We start from the raw sequence: 13156 nt of genomic DNA, 5'->3' as shown, positions 1-13156 counted from the left end.
GCATCGCACAAGTGTGAACCGAGCCTAAGACTGAAATCCAGTCATTTTTCATCTCTCTGGTCATTTCTTGGTAAAAGGAAGCAAACACAGGTAAAATGGTCCCAAAATTAAATTTTGCATATTTTGGGGGTTTTGCCCTTAAAATGTTCACATCTTTGGCCAAAGGCTTAGGGAGGCAGAAAATGTGTCAAAACGGGATCAAAAGTCCCCAAAACGGATACAACAACACTTTAAAGCCCAAAATGTCAAGGAGAAAAGTGTTTTAATGTCACTTCCGGTTTTAAGGAGGTCACTTCCGGTTTGCCACTTCCGGTTTCAGACAATGCCAGTTTCCCAGGTAATTTCAAAGCTTTTTATGTGCCGGTTCACACTTGTGCGGCTGCGGAGATCGCATTTAATTTGGAGCGCACTGCTCCTTCATTACATGCGATCTCATGTGCGGTGCGAATTTCAGCCTTACACTTTGTATGGCTGAATTCGCACTGCATCCGCACCAAAGACGCACAGGAGGCATTTTTTGAGCCGCATCAATATCAAATCGCACAGTGGTTCACACTTGTGCGATGCGATTCTGTGCGTACTTGCAGATCGCACTGCAAAATGCAATCAAACTGGGGGTGTCGTTAACGTTTAATTGACACCCCCTGCGTATCGCATATGGCAGTGGGAACTGCCAGATGTGTGGATGCGATGCGGTAACACGCTGCATATTGGCAGCGTTCCCGCATCGCACAAGTGGGTAACGAGCCTAAGACTGAAATCCAGTCATTTTTCATCTCTCTGGTCATTTCTTGGTAAAAGGAAGCAAACACAGGTAAAATGGTCCCAAAATTAAATTTTGCATATTTTGGGGGTTTTGCACTTAAAATGTTCACATCTTTGGCCAAAGGCTTAGGGAGGCAGAAAATGTGTCAAAACGGGATCAAAAGTCCCCAAAACGGATACAACAACACTTTAAAGCCCAAAATGTCAAGGAGAAAAGTGTTTTAATGTCACTTCCGGTTTTAAGGAGGTCACTTCCGGTTTGCCACTTCCGGTTTCAGACAATGCCAGTTTCCCAGGTAATTTCAAAGCTTTTAAAGTGCCCGTTCACACTCGTGCGGCTGCGGAGATCGCATTTAATTCGGAGCACACTGCTCCTTCGTTACATGCGATCTCATGTGCGGTGCGAATTTCAGCCATACACTTTCTATGGCTGAATTCGCACTGCATCCGCACCAAAGACGCACAGGAGGCATTTTTTGAGCCGCATCAATATCAAATCGCACAGTGGTTCACACTTGTGCGATGCGATTCTGTGCGTACTTGCAGATCGCACTGCAAAATGCAATCAAACTGGGGGTGTCGTTAACGTTTAATTGACACCCCCTGCGTATCGCATATGGCAGTGGGAACTGCCAGATGTGTGGATGCGATGCGGTAACACGCTGCATATTGGCAGCGTTCCCGCATCGCACAAGTGGGAACCGAGCCTAAGACTGAAATCCAGTCATTTTTCATCTCTCTGGTCATTTCTTGGTAAAAGGAAGCAAACACAGGTAAAATGGTCCCAAAATTAAATTTTGCATATTTTGGGGGTTTTGCACTTAAAATGTTCACATCTTTGGCCAAAGGCTTAGGGAGGCAGAAAATGTGTCAAAACGGGATCAAAAGTCCCCAAAACGGATACAACAACACTTTAAAGCCCAAAATGTCAAGGAGAAAAGTGTTTTAATGTCACTTCCGGTTTTAAGGAGGTAACTTCCGGTTTGCCACTTCCGGTTTCAGACAATGCCAGTTTCCCAGGTAATTTCAAAGCTTTTAAAGTGCCCGTTCACACTCGTGCGGCTGCGGAGATCGCATTTAATTCGGAGCACACTGCTCCTTCGTTACATGCGATCTCATGTGCGGTGCGAATTTCAGCCATACACTTTCTATGGCTAAATTCGCACTGCATCCGCACCAAAGACGCACAGGAGGCATTTTTTGAGTCGCATCAAAATCAAATCGCACAGTGGTTCACACTTGTGCGATGCGATTCTGTGCGTACTTGCAGATCGCACTGCGATATGCAATCAAACTGGGGGTGTCGTTAACGTTTAATTGACACCCCCTGCGTATCGCATATGGCAGTGGGAACTGCCAGATGTGTGGATGCGATGCGGTAACACGCTGCATATTGGCAGCGTTCCCGCATCGCACAAGTGGGTAACGAGCCTAAGACTGAAATCCAGTCATTTTTCATCTCTCTGGTCATTTCTTGGTAAAAGGAAGCAAACACAGGTAAAATGGTCCCAAAATAAAATTTTGCATATTTTGGGGGTTTTGCCCTTAAAATGTTCACATCTTTGGCCAAAAGCTTAGGGAGGCAGAACATGTGTCAAAACGGGATCAAAAGTCCCCAAAACGGAAACAACAACACTTTAAAGCCCAAAATGTCAAGGAGAAAAGTGTTTTAATGCCACTTCCGGTTTTAAGGAGGTCACTTCCGGTTTGCCACTTCCGGTTTCAGACAATGCCAGTTTCCCAGGTAATTTCAAAGCTTTTTAAGTGCTGGTTCACACTTGTGCGGCTGCGGAGATCGCATTTAATTTGGAGCGCACTGCTCCTTCATTACATGCGATCTCATGTGTGGTGCGAATTTCAGCCATACACTTTGTATGGCTGAATTCGCACTGCATCCGCACCAAAGACGCACAGGAGGCATTTTTTGAGCCGCATCAAAATCAAATCGCACAGTGGTTCACACTTGTGCGATGCGATTCTGTGCGTACTCTCAGATCGCACTGCAAAATGCAATCAAACTGGGGGTGTCGTTAACGTTTAATTGACACCCCCTGCGTATCGCATATGGCAGTGGGAACTGCCAGATGTGTGGATGCGATGCGGTAACACGCTGCATATTCGCAGCGTTCCCGCATCGCACAAGTGGGAACCGAGCCTAAGACTGAAATCCAGTCATTTTTCATCTCTGGTCATTTCTTGGTAAAAGGAAGCAAACACAGGTAAAATGGTCCCAAAATTAAATTTTGCATATTTTGGGGGTTTTGCACTTAAAATGTTCACATCTTTGGCCAAAGGCTTAGGGAGGCAGAAAATGTGTCAAAACGGGATCAAAAGTCCCCAAAACGGATACAACAACACTTTAAAGCCCAAAATGTCAAGGAGAAAAGTGTTTTAATGTCACTTCCGGTTTTAAGGAGGTCACTTCCGGTTTGCCACTTCCGGTTTCAGACAATGCCAGTTTCCCAGGTAATTTCAAAGCTTTTAAAGTGCCCGTTCACACTCGTGCGGCTGCGGAGATCGCATTTAATTCGGAGCACACTGCTCCTTCGTTACATGCGATCTCATGTGCGGTGCGAATTTCAGCCATACACTTTCTATGGCTGAATTCGCACTGCATCCGCACCAAAGACGCACAGGAGGCATTTTTTGAGCCGCATCAATATCAAATCGCACAGTGGTTCACACTTGTGCGATGCGATTCTGTGCGTACTTGCAGATCGCACTGCAAAATGCAATCAAACTGGGGGTGTCATTAACGTTTAATTGACACCCCCTGCGTATCGCATATGGCAGTGGGAACTGCCAGATGTGTGGATGCGATGCGGTAACACGCTGCATATTCGCAGCGTTCCCGCATCGCACAAGTGGGAACCGAGCCTAAGACTGAAATCCAGTCATTTTTCATCTCTCTGGTCATTTCTTGGTAAAAGGAAGCAAACACAGGTAAAATGGTCCCAAAATAAAATGTTGCATATTTTGGGGGTTTTGCCCTTAAAATGTTAACATCTTTGGCCAAAAGCTTAGGGAGGCAGAACATGTGTCAAAACTGGATCAAAAGTCCCCAAAACGGATACAACAACACTTTAAAGCCCAAAATGTCAAGGAGAAAAGTGTTTTAATGTCACTTCCGGTTTTAAGGAGGTCACTTCCGGTTTGCCACTTCCGGTTTCAGACAATGCCAGTTTCCCAGGTAATTTCAAAGCTTTTTATGTGCCGGTTCACACTTGTGCGGCTGCGGAGATCGCATTTAATTTGGAGCGCACTGCTCCTTCATTACATGCGATCTCATGTGCGGTGCGAATTTCAGCCATACACTTTGTATGGCTGAATTCGCACTGCATCCGCACCAAAGACGCACAGGAGGCATTTTTTGAGCCGCATCAATATCAAATCGCACAGTGGTTCACACTTGTGCGATGCGATTCTGTGCGTACTTGCAGATCGCACTGCAAAATGCAATCAAACTAGGGGTGTCGTTAACGTTTAATTGACACCCCCTGCGTATCGCATATGGCAGTGGGAACTGCCAGATGTGTGGATGCGATGCGGTAACACGCTGCATATTGGCAGCGTTCCCGCATCGCACAAGTGTGAACCGAGCCTAAGACTGAAATCCAGTCATTTTTCATCTCTCTGGTCATTTCTTGGTAAAAGGAAGCAAACACAGGTAAAATGGTCCCAAAATTAAATTTTGCATATTTTGGGGGTTTTGCCCTTAAAATGTTCACATCTTTGGCCAAAGGCTTAGGGAGGCAGAAAATGTGTCAAAACGGGATCAAAAGTCCCCAAAACGGATACAACAACACTTTAAAGCCCAAAATGTCAAGGAGAAAAGTGTTTTAATGCCACTTCCGGTTTTAAGGAGGTCACTTCCGGTTTGCCACTTCCGGTTTCAGACAATGCCAGTTTCCCAGGTAATTTCAAAGCTTTTTATGTGCCGGTTCACACTTGTGCGGCTGCGGAGATCGCATTTAATTTGGAGCGCACTGCTCCTTCATTACATGCGATCTCATGTGCGGTGCGAATTTCAGCCATACACTTTGTATGGCTGAATTCGCACTGCATCCGCACCAAAGACGCACAGGAGGCATTTTTTGAGCCGCATCAACATCAAATCGCACAGTGGTTCACACTTGTGCGATGCGATTCTGTGCGTACTTGCAGATCGCACTGCAAAATGCAATCAAACTGGGGGTGTCGTTAACGTTTAATTGACACCCCCTGCGTATCGCATATGGCAGTGGGAACTGCCAGATGTGTGGATGCGATGCGGTAACACGCTGCATATTGGCAGCGTTCCCGCATCGCACAAGTGGGAACCGAGCCTAAGACTGAAATCCAGTCATTTTTCATCTCTCTGGTCATTTCTTGGTAAAAGGAAGCAAACACAGGTAAAATGGTCCCAAAATTAAATTTTGCATATTTTGGGGGTTTTGCACTTAAAATGTTCACATCTTTGGCCAAAGGCTTAGGGAGGCAGAAAATGTGTCAAAACGGGATCAAAAGTCCCCAAAACGGATACAACAACACTTTAAAGCCCAAAATGTCAAGGAGAAAAGTGTTTTAATGTCACTTCCGGTTTTAAGGAGGTAACTTCCGGTTTGCCACTTCCGGTTTCAGACAATGCCAGTTTCCCAGGTAATTTCAAAGCTTTTAAAGTGCCCGTTCACACTCGTGCGGCTGCGGAGATCGCATTTAATTCGGAGCACACTGCTCCTTCGTTACATGCGATCTCATGTGCGGTGCGAATTTCAGCCATACACTTTCTATGGCTAAATTCGCACTGCATCCGCACCAAAGACGCACAGGAGGCATTTTTTGAGTCGCATCAAAATCAAATCGCACAGTGGTTCACACTTGTGCGATGCGATTCTGTGCGTACTTGCAGATCGCACTGCGATATGCAATCAAACTGGGGGTGTCGTTAACGTTTAATTGACACCCCCTGCGTATCGCATATGGCAGTGGGAACTGCCAGATGTGTGGATGCGATGCGGTAACACGCTGCATATTGGCAGCGTTCCCGCATCGCACAAGTGGGTAACGAGCCTAAGACTGAAATCCAGTCATTTTTCATCTCTCTGGTCATTTCTTGGTAAAAGGAAGCAAACACAGGTAAAATGGTCCCAAAATAAAATTTTGCATATTTTGGGGGTTTTGCCCTTAAAATGTTCACATCTTTGGCCAAAAGCTTAGGGAGGCAGAACATGTGTCAAAACGGGATCAAAAGTCCCCAAAACGGAAACAACAACACTTTAAAGCCCAAAATGTCAAGGAGAAAAGTGTTTTAATGCCACTTCCGGTTTTAAGGAGGTCACTTCCGGTTTGCCACTTCCGGTTTCAGACAATGCCAGTTTCCCAGGTAATTTCAAAGCTTTTTAAGTGCTGGTTCACACTTGTGCGGCTGCGGAGATCGCATTTAATTTGGAGCGCACTGCTCCTTCATTACATGCGATCTCATGTGTGGTGCGAATTTCAGCCATACACTTTGTATGGCTGAATTCGCACTGCATCCGCACCAAAGACGCACAGGAGGCATTTTTTGAGCCGCATCAAAATCAAATCGCACAGTGGTTCACACTTGTGCGATGCGATTCTGTGCGTACTCTCAGATCGCACTGCAAAATGCAATCAAACTGGGGGTGTCGTTAACGTTTAATTGACACCCCCTGCGTATCGCATATGGCAGTGGGAACTGCCAGATGTGTGGATGCGATGCGGTAACACGCTGCATATTCGCAGCGTTCCCGCATCGCACAAGTGGGAACCGAGCCTAAGACTGAAATCCAGTCATTTTTCATCTCTGGTCATTTCTTGGTAAAAGGAAGCAAACACAGGTAAAATGGTCCCAAAATTAAATTTTGCATATTTTGGGGGTTTTGCACTTAAAATGTTCACATCTTTGGCCAAAGGCTTAGGGAGGCAGAAAATGTGTCAAAACGGGATCAAAAGTCCCCAAAACGGATACAACAACACTTTAAAGCCCAAAATGTCAAGGAGAAAAGTGTTTTAATGTCACTTCCGGTTTTAAGGAGGTCACTTCCGGTTTGCCACTTCCGGTTTCAGACAATGCCAGTTTCCCAGGTAATTTCAAAGCTTTTAAAGTGCCCGTTCACACTCGTGCGGCTGCGGAGATCGCATTTAATTCGGAGCACACTGCTCCTTCGTTACATGCGATCTCATGTGCGGTGCGAATTTCAGCCATACACTTTCTATGGCTGAATTCGCACTGCATCCGCACCAAAGACGCACAGGAGGCATTTTTTGAGCCGCATCAATATCAAATCGCACAGTGGTTCACACTTGTGCGATGCGATTCTGTGCGTACTTGCAGATCGCACTGCAAAATGCAATCAAACTGGGGGTGTCATTAACGTTTAATTGACACCCCCTGCGTATCGCATATGGCAGTGGGAACTGCCAGATGTGTGGATGCGATGCAGTAACACGCTGCATATTCGCAGCGTTCCCGCATCGCACAAGTGGGAACCGAGCCTAAGACTGAAATCCAGTCATTTTTCATCTCTCTGGTCATTTCTTGGTAAAAGGAAGCAAACACAGGTAAAATGGTCCCAAAATAAAATGTTGCATATTTTGGGGGTTTTGCCCTTAAAATGTTAACATCTTTGGCCAAAAGCTTAGGGAGGCAGAACATGTGTCAAAACTGGATCAAAAGTCCCCAAAACGGATACAACAACACTTTAAAGCCCAAAATGTCAAGGAGAAAAGTGTTTTAATGTCACTTCCGGTTTTAAGGAGGTCACTTCCGGTTTGCCACTTCCGGTTTCAGACAATGCCAGTTTCCCAGGTAATTTCAAAGCTTTTTATGTGCCGGTTCACACTTGTGCGGCTGCGGAGATCGCATTTAATTTGGAGCGCACTGCTCCTTCATTACATGCGATCTCATGTGCGGTGCGAATTTCAGCCATACACTTTGTATGGCTGAATTCGCACTGCATCCGCACCAAAGACGCACAGGAGGCATTTTTTGAGCCGCATCAATATCAAATCGCACAGTGGTTCACACTTGTGCGATGCGATTCTGTGCGTACTTGCAGATCGCACTGCAAAATGCAATCAAACTGGGGGTGTCGTTAACGTTTAATTGACACCCCCTGCGTATCGCATATGGCAGTGGGAACTGCCAGATGTGTGGATGCGATGCGGTAACACGCTGCATATTGGCAGCGTTCCCGCATCGCACAAGTGTGAACCGAGCCTAAGACTGAAATCCAGTCATTTTTCATCTCTCTGGTCATTTCTTGGTAAAAGGAAGCAAACACAGGTAAAATGGTCCCAAAATTAAATTTTGCATATTTTGGGGGTTTTGCACTTAAAATGTTCACATCTTTGGCCAAAGGCTTAGGGAGGCAGAAAATGTGTCAAAACGGGATCAAAAGTCCCCAAAACGGATACAACAACACTTTAAAGCCCAAAATGTCAAGGAGAAAAGTGTTTTAATGTCACTTCCGGTTTTAAGGAGGTAACTTCCGGTTTGCCACTTCCGGTTTCAGACAATGCCAGTTTCCCAGGTAATTTCAAAGCTTTTAAAGTGCCCGTTCACACTCGTGCGGCTGCGGAGATCGCATTTAATTCGGAGCACACTGCTCCTTCGTTACATGCGATCTCATGTGCGGTGCGAATTTCAGCCATACACTTTCTATGGCTAAATTCGCACTGCATCCGCACCAAAGACGCACAGGAGGCATTTTTTGAGTCGCATCAAAATCAAATCGCACAGTGGTTCACACTTGTGCGATGTGATTCTGTGCGTACTTGCAGATCGCACTGCGATATGCAATCAAACTGGGGGTGTCGTTAACGTTTAATTGACACCCCCTGCGTATCGCATATGGCAGTGGGAACTGCCAGATGTGTGGATGCGATGCGGTAACACGCTGCATATTGGCAGCGTTCCCGCATCGCACAAGTGTGAACCGAGCCTAAGACTGAAATCCAGTCATTTTTCATCTCTCTGGTCATTTCTTGGTAAAAGGAAGCAAACACAGGTAAAATGGTCCCAAAATTAAATTTTGCATATTTTGGGGGTTTTGCCCTTAAAATGTTCACATCTTTGGCCAAAGGCTTAGGGAGGCAGAAAATGTGTCAAAACGGGATCAAAAGTCCCCAAAACGGATACAACAACACTTTAAAGCCCAAAATGTCAAGGAGAAAAGTGTTTTAATGCCACTTCCGGTTTTAAGGAGGTCACTTCCGGTTTGCCACTTCCGGTTTCAGACAATGCCAGTTTCCCAGGTAATTTCAAAGCTTTTTATGTGCCGGTTCACACTTGTGCGGCTGCGGAGATCGCATTTAATTTGGAGCGCACTGCTCCTTCATTACATGCGATCTCATGTGCGGTGCGAATTTCAGCCTTACACTTTGTATGGCTGAATTCGCACTGCATCCGCACCAAAGACGCACAGGAGGCATTTTTTGAGCCGCATCAATATCAAATCGCACAGTGGTTCACACTTGTGCGATGCGATTCTGTGCGTACTTGCAGATCGCACTGCAAAATGCAATCAAACTGGGGGTGTCGTTAACGTTTAATTGACACCCCCTGCGTATCGCATATGGCAGTGGGAACTGCCAGATGTGTGGATGCGATGCGGTAACACGCTGCATATTGGCAGCGTTCCCGCATCGCACAAGTGGGTAACGAGCCTAAGACTGAAATCCAGTCATTTTTCATCTCTCTGGTCATTTCTTGGTAAAAGGAAGCAAACACAGGTAAAATGGTCCCAAAATAAAATTTTGCATATTTTGGGGGTTTTGCCCTTAAAATGTTCACATCTTTGGCCAAAAGCTTAGGGAGGCAGAACATGTGTCAAAACGGGATCAAAAGTCCCCAAAACGGAAACAACAACACTTTAAAGCCCAAAATGTCAAGGAGAAAAGTGTTTTAATGCCACTTCCGGTTTTAAGGAGGTCACTTCCGGTTTGCCACTTCCGGTTTCAGACAATGCCAGTTTCCCAGGTAATTTCAAAGCTTTTTAAGTGCTGGTTCACACTTGTGCGGCTGCGGAGATCGCATTTAATTTGGAGCGCACTGCTCCTTCATTACATGCGATCTCATGTGTGGTGCGAATTTCAGCCATACACTTTGTATGGCTGAATTCGCACTGCATCCGCACCAAAGACGCACAGGAGGCATTTTTTGAGCCGCATCAAAATCAAATCGCACAGTGGTTCACACTTGTGCGATGCGATTCTGTGCGTACTCTCAGATCGCACTGCAAAATGCAATCAAACTGGGGGTGTCGTTAACGTTTAATTGACACCCCCTGCGTATCGCATATGGCAGTGGGAACTGCCAGATGTGTGGATGCGATGCGGTAACACGCTGCATATTCGCAGCGTTCCCGCATCGCACAAGTGGGAACCGAGCCTAAGACTGAAATCCAGTCATTTTTCATCTCTGGTCATTTCTTGGTAAAAGGAAGCAAACACAGGTAAAATGGTCCCAAAATTAAATTTTGCATATTTTGGGGGTTTTGCACTTAAAATGTTCACATCTTTGGCCAAAGGCTTAGGGAGGCAGAAAATGTGTCAAAACGGGATCAAAAGTCCCCAAAACGGATACAACAACACTTTAAAGCCCAAAATGTCAAGGAGAAAAGTGTTTTAATGTCACTTCCGGTTTTAAGGAGGTCACTTCCGGTTTGCCACTTCCGGTTTCAGACAATGCCAGTTTCCCAGGTAATTTCAAAGCTTTTAAAGTGCCCGTTCACACTCGTGCGGCTGCGGAGATCGCATTTAATTCGGAGCACACTGCTCCTTCGTTACATGCGATCTCATGTGCGGTGCGAATTTCAGCCATACACTTTCTATGGCTGAATTCGCACTGCATCCGCACCAAAGACGCACAGGAGGCATTTTTTGAGCCGCATCAATATCAAATCGCACAGTGGTTCACACTTGTGCGATGCGATTCTGTGCGTACTTGCAGATCGCACTGCAAAATGCAATCAAACTGGGGGTGTCATTAACGTTTAATTGACACCCCCTGCGTATCGCATATGGCAGTGGGAACTGCCAGATGTGTGGATGCGATGCGGTAACACGCTGCATATTCGCAGCGTTCCCGCATCGCACAAGTGGGAACCGAGCCTAAGACTGAAATCCAGTCATTTTTCATCTCTCTGGTCATTTCTTGGTAAAAGGAAGCAAACACAGGTAAAATGGTCCCAAAATAAAATGTTGCATATTTTGGGGGTTTTGCCCTTAAAATGTTAACATCTTTGGCCAAAAGCTTAGGGAGGCAGAACATGTGTCAAAACTGGATCAAAAGTCCCCAAAACGGATACAACAACACTTTAAAGCCCAAAATGTCAAGGAGAAAAGTGTTTTAATGTCACTTCCGGTTTTAAGGAGGTCACTTCCGGTTTGCCACTTCCGGTTTCAGACAATGCCAGTTTCCCAGGTAATTTCAAAGCTTTTTATGTGCCGGTTCACACTTGTGCGGCTGCGGAGATCGCATTTAATTTGGAGCGCACTGCTCCTTCATTACATGCGATCTCATGTGCGGTGCGAATTTCAGCCATACACTTTGTATGGCTGAATTCGCACTGCATCCGCACCAAAGACGCACAGGAGGCATTTTTTGAGCCGCATCAATATCAAATCGCACAGTGGTTCACACTTGTGCGATGCGATTCTGTGCGTACTTGCAGATCGCACTGCAAAATGCAATCAAACTGGGGGTGTCGTTAACGTTTAATTGACACCCCCTGCGTATCGCATATGGCAGTGGGAACTGCCAGATGTGTGGATGCGATGCGGTAACACGCTGCATATTGGCAGCGTTCCCGCATCGCACAAGTGGGAACCGAGCCTAAGACTGAAATCCAGTCATTTTTCATCTCTCTGGTCATTTCTTGGTAAAAGGAAGCAAACACAGGTAAAATGGTCCCAAAATTAAATTTTGCATATTTTGGGGGTTTTGCACTTAAAATGTTCACATCTTTGGCCAAAGGCTTAGGGAGGCAGAAAATGTGTCAAAACGGGATCAAAAGTCCCCAAAACGGATACAACAACACTTTAAAGCCCAAAATGTCAAGGAGAAAAGTGTTTTAATGTCACTTCCGGTTTTAAGGAGGTAACTTCCGGTTTGCCACTTCCGGTTTCAGACAATGCCAGTTTCCCAGGTAATTTCAAAGCTTTTAAAGTGCCCGTTCACACTCGTGCGGCTGCGGAGATCGCATTTAATTCGGAGCACACTGCTCCTTCGTTACATGCGATCTCATGTGCGGTGCGAATTTCAGCCATACACTTTCTATGGCTAAATTCGCACTGCATCCGCACCAAAGACGCACAGGAGGCATTTTTTGAGTCGCATCAAAATCAAATCGCACAGTGGTTCACACTTGTGCGATGCGATTCTGTGCGTACTTGCAGATCGCACTGCGATATGCAATCAAACTGGGGGTGTCGTTAACGTTTAATTGACACCCCCTGCGTATCGCATATGGCAGTGGGAACTGCCAGATGTGTGGATGCGATGCGGTAACACGCTGCATATTGGCAGCGTTCCCGCATCGCACAAGTGGGTAACGAGCCTAAGACTGAAATCCAGTCATTTTTCATCTCTCTGGTCATTTCTTGGTAAAAGGAAGCAAACACAGGTAAAATGGTCCCAAAATAAAATTTTGCATATTTTGGGGGTTTTGCCCTTAAAATGTTCACATCTTTGGCCAAAAGCTTAGGGAGGCAGAACATGTGTCAAAACGGGATCAAAAGTCCCCAAAACGGAAACAACAACACTTTAAAGCCCAAAATGTCAAGGAGAAAAGTGTTTTAATGCCACTTCCGGTTTTAAGGAGGTCACTTCCGGTTTGCCACTTCCGGTTTCAGACAATGCCAGTTTCCCAGGTAATTTCAAAGCTTTTTAAGTGCTGGTTCACACTTGTGCGGCTGCGGAGATCGCATTTAATTTGGAGCGCACTGCTCCTTCATTACATGCGATCTCATGTGTGGTGCGAATTTCAGCCATACACTTTGTATGGCTGAATTCGCACTGCATCCGCACCAAAGACGCACAGGAGGCATTTTTTGAGCCGCATCAAAATCAAATCGCACAGTGGTTCACACTTGTGCGATGCGATTCTGTGCGTACTCTCAGATCGCACTGCAAAATGCAATCAAACTGGGGGTGTCGTTAACGTTTAATTGACACCCCCTGCGTATCGCATATGGCAGTGGGAACTGCCAGATGTGTGGATGCGATGCGGTAACACGCTGCATATTCGCAGCGTTCCCGCATCGCACAAGTGGGAACCGAGCCTAAGACTGAAATCCAGTCATTTTTCATCTCTGGTCATTTCTTGGTAAAAGGAAGCAAACACAGGTAAAATGGTCCCAAAATTAAATTTTGCATATTTTGGGGGTT

Source organism: Pelophylax lessonae (assembly GCF_965119305.1).
Source record: "Pelophylax lessonae genome assembly, chromosome: 7".
Classification (NCBI taxonomy): domain Eukaryota; kingdom Metazoa; phylum Chordata; class Amphibia; order Anura; family Ranidae; genus Pelophylax; species Pelophylax lessonae.
Note: the sequence above shows the minus strand (reverse complement) of the source record.